This window comes from Quercus suber, unplaced genomic scaffold (genome assembly GCF_002906115.3).
Source record: "Quercus suber isolate HL8 unplaced genomic scaffold, Cork oak 2.0 scaffold_146, whole genome shotgun sequence".
Classification (NCBI taxonomy): domain Eukaryota; kingdom Viridiplantae; phylum Streptophyta; class Magnoliopsida; order Fagales; family Fagaceae; genus Quercus; species Quercus suber.
In genome coordinates this window covers 1,255,095-1,259,831 of record NW_027069607.1, presented here as the reverse complement: position 1 = coordinate 1,259,831, position 4,737 = coordinate 1,255,095, and positions in this window count along the sequence as shown.

Here is a 4,737-nt window from a genome sequence, read left to right as displayed (position 1 = left end):
GAAATGTCATTAAGAAAACTGATACATTAATAATCAAAATTAATCTGATTTGATTTTATCACTTATTGACCATCAAAATTATTATTTTTATAAAAATAATATTCCATCAGTTTATAAACAAATAAATATAAACGAATTTTTTATCAAGCTAAACCCAAGTTGTTAATAAACAGCTTGATTTATTTACAACCCTAATCATTCTTCAACGCATCTAGAAAATATCGTTACATACAATAGCATGTTTTTGGTTTATAAAAACTTACTTTTTCAGTTAATTATAATATGAGCATTATTCTCATAAAAAAAAAATAAAAAAAAAATAATATGAGCATTATGAATAAGAATAATAATAAATTTTAAGCATTAGTTTCTATCTAACGTTTTTGCACTTTCTTAGTATTAAATTATCAAGTTAAATGTTCTAATAAATGCCCAGTGTTTTGGTGCTTTCTCCATCCCAAGGATGGGATTGTTTGAGAACTAAGCAAGAGTATATTAGCTTATAGCTTAGTAGTTAGCAGTTGGCACGTCTTTAGGATTGTTGGTTAGCATGTGATTTGCTCACTTCAAGGAAAAGGCTTCAAACTCTTTTGAGTAGCCTTGAAATTGGGCCCTTTGACTCATTTTGTATTAAGGATGGATCTGCTTATCATGTGTTCAAATTTCTGGCCAAGTGGAAAAAAAAATTAAAAGATATAATTTAGGATCGGAAACAATGAGGTTGCTTTAGGTTGACACTTTTGTTTGTTAGGACGTTGCTTGTGATCTACAAACTTAAAAAAGGAACTAAAGCATTCACATGATGCTAAAAAACTATATAGCTTTTAGCAACTCAAAACACTATTTTATTTATTTTAATACTCCATTTTATGATATATCTAATATTAAAGGTTTTATTTTAACATTCAACATATTAAAATAATATGAACAACATAATAACATAATATATTCAATACAATAAATAACAATCACAACTATTAACAAATTAAAATACTATTTTTTTAGCACCACACATTAAAAAATTAGTTTTTGTTTTGAGTTTTCAGCTGCAATCTCTAACGGCTCACTGTAACTCATACTCAAATTTTTTTAAAGTTTCCCTTCTTTGCTGTAGAACACATTTTTAGGGAATTGGTTGCTAAATTGACTTTTTAGCCAATTTAGCAACCTTATTAATAAAATAAGAGCATCTCCAATAGCATATCCATCTCATTTAATTATTATTTTTTCATTCTTTCTTTAATCTTTTTTTATTCTTTCTCTATTCATTCCTAATAGCTATATTTTTAAATTTTCCAATAGTAACATTTTCAAAATTTTCGACAATTATATTTTCTTTATAGCCTTTTAGATGATAAAAGATGCAATGGTAATAGTTAGTGATGATGCCGAAAAAATCACCAGTGAGCCACATGGTTCTTGCACACTCGAAACAACACCTGCACAACACAAAAGCTGAAGACCTTAAGAGGAGTATCGGTGTGGTACTGGCCAAATACCCTTCGAATGTCAAGTTAGAACTTCTCACAACTCTAAAGTGCTAGAGCGGAGTCAATTATGCATACCTTGGTTTGTGAGGGTATTGGAGCTTTTATAGTAGTAGAAGGTTGACCTCTCTTCCTTGGACTAGAAGTCTTTTCCTTATAGGAATCCTCATGAGCGTATATTGCGGAATCCTTTCCTTGTAGGAGACTAACACTAAGCATGGGATACAAGACATTTCCTTATATACTCATGCGCGGTGATCAAGATAAACCACGTTAGGGTCGTCAATTTCGCCTACTCCCTTCAGCTTTATTAGCGTCAGCTATGCGATGAGCTTCATGGACTCCCTAACATTGTCACTTACTAATGGATCCCGACGAAGGTTTGCTTACCCTCTTCAGCTTGTTCTCATCAGCTTCCTTTTATACTTACTGTTTTTAGCTTACTGTCTTTAGCTTACTCTTCAATTTACTATCTTCAACTTACTCTTCAGCTTACTGCCTTCAGCTTACTCTTCAGCTTTCTCCCCGTCAGCTTTTCATTCCGTCCAGGTGTAGATGCCATCAAGTCATAAGATGAAGTTGTCAGCTTAACGACTTCATCTTGTGTGAAGTCTTCACCTTAGAGACTGACGGCTTCATCTTGCATGATGTCTTCAATATGTATAATAGAGCTGACGGGTCTTTAGAGATCAACAACTTCTTTTATAAAAATTCCTCTTATTGGTTGCCCCTCACTCCATAACCTCGTTAGCTTTAGCTGATGGGTTATAGAGTTAACATCGTCAGAAAGGTCACTCATGTGTGACACCTCGAGTCGCTTTTATTAAATGCTTGAGCACATGGCGCGAACTGATTGGTTCCATTTCTAGACGAGACTCTACAGTCAACACCCGTGGGCGACACTATTTTTGAGGAAGGTGACAATCTTACCTAGTCCGTGGCGGACCTAAAAAATGATAGCGTCATCCTTGCCCAGCTTGTTGTGGACCAGCCCGTCATCCCTTTGACTTCGTCGACAAACCCTCATGTTGAAGACCCTAAATGCTGAAGACCCTTCTGCTCTAGGCATCTAGACCCTTCTTCCAAAGGGTAATGAAAAGCCTCAAGACCCCCTGACTTCATGAATTTAAGCTTTTTTCTTTCTTTATTGTAAACGTAAGCTAATTTTAGACAATATTTGACGCCCGCTTGTTTTTGGGCTTTTGTTTGTAAAAACATCACTTTATTTGTAGTATTTTACACCCGTTACTTTTTATTTGGCATATGTGTCTATCCTTGGCATTTGTATGTATGTTAGGATACGTTCGTACTTGGTAATTTAAGGCGAATCCATCCATTTAAGGTGTCTTTTAGACACGTCTTCTTTAACAGTTTCAAACCATCTTCTGCTTTGAATGCATCCTTTTTGTGGACTGGTGGATTTGTTCATGAATCCGTCCATTTGTGGATATTGATGTTAGCTTGCTTTTACTTGATGGACTCGTCCACTTGCGGAACAAGTCATACATTCATCCACTTTGTGGATAAGTTCATTCATTTTTTTTTTTTTTTTTCATAATAATTGATTTTTATCATAAAGCCAAGACACCAATTGATTTTTGTATCGAGGAGTTTGAACCACAAATCTCTTGTTCAACAACAGACTTTATCAGTTGAGCTAATTGTGACCCATGAATCAATCACATTTAAATAATCTACTTTCATTCGATATTGATTCAAATATAGGATACATGACATTTAAAAAATTCAAATATCTTTAAAAACTAATATAAACCATACAAAATCAACAAAATCTATACTATATATAAAATGATTTCCCTTTTCAATTGGACTTTTATGTGGTTCAAAAAGACCCTCATTAATGAAGGGTGACTTCATTTAGAAATGAGGTCATAAATGTCAAATAACAAATTTCATTTTGAACTCAAAAAAAGAATTCCTAATATTTAGGATTTTTTTTTCTAAAATGTTCAAAAAGTAAATTACATTTACTTCTTATCTCTAAAGTTTATATTTTTTATTTGTTTGAAAAATAAAAACATATATTTCTACATTATAATAGATGAAAATTATTAACTTTTACTCACAAAAATAGAAGAGCTTCTAAGCACGCGCTTACGTGTGTGCTTAAAGACTAGTATTGTATAAATGCATAATTCACATCTAACTTAAAAATAAGAGTGAGTTTGATGATTTAAATAGGAGGACATCTTTATCTCTTTATCAAATTGAAGATATATGTAAACAAGGAGAACTTTGAATGGCTATCACACTTATGTTAAAGAGATCAAATGATAAGCATTCGCATTGGGAATGACATATGCCATATGTAGAAAAAATTTAACATAAAAGCCCAAAACCCCCCACACATTCGGACTTGTAAAAACCAACTATAGCAAAAAAATTTGCAATAGTGCTACAGTGCAATTCTACATTTAGAACTGCATTGTAGCTCAATTCTAAAAAAAAAAAAAAAACTAATATTTTATTCACTTTATCAATTCCTCCCTCTCTCTCTCATCGGGTTTTTGTTTTGAGATTAAATTCTATAAGGACGTGGTGTAAAATCCATGTTTTACCCCTCCAATCCCAACATGACACATCATCTTATGACATATTTAAGAATAAACACAATCACACTCAATCAATTCTAATACCCATATATAAATCCAACCAAATTGGGAATCTATTGAGATGTTATTAGGTGTGGCAGGATGTATTGAATTTTAATAAATTTTAAATAAAATGCTAATGTGGCAATCATTTATTGGATAGTGTAAAACATAGGTTTTACACACCATCCTTATAGAATTTAATCTCTTTTGTTTTTATTTGGATTTTGAGATATATTATTTTATTGTATATAAATATTATTTTAATGTGTTGTATTGTAAAATAAAAGTTAAGATGGTGAGAGTATTATAAAATAGTAGAGTATAATTAATAAAATAATTTTGTAAAATGATAAAATAGGATGTAATAGAATTTTGGAATATGAATGCTCAAGGAATACATTAGACCCCTTTGATGTTTTTCACTTTCAAAAGTTTCAACCCAAAAACACGTTTCCGACAGCGAAACCAAACACGCCTTAAATTTGAAGTCAAATCCGAAACCTCCAGCCCTCCCAACCCAAACTGATTAAATTTGCAAAATGGTCCTCAGACTATTGTTGTATTACGGTTATCCCTCTACTTAACCCCTTAATACTCAAACCACTCTCTCAACCTTTTGCACCAAAGCTCAAGCA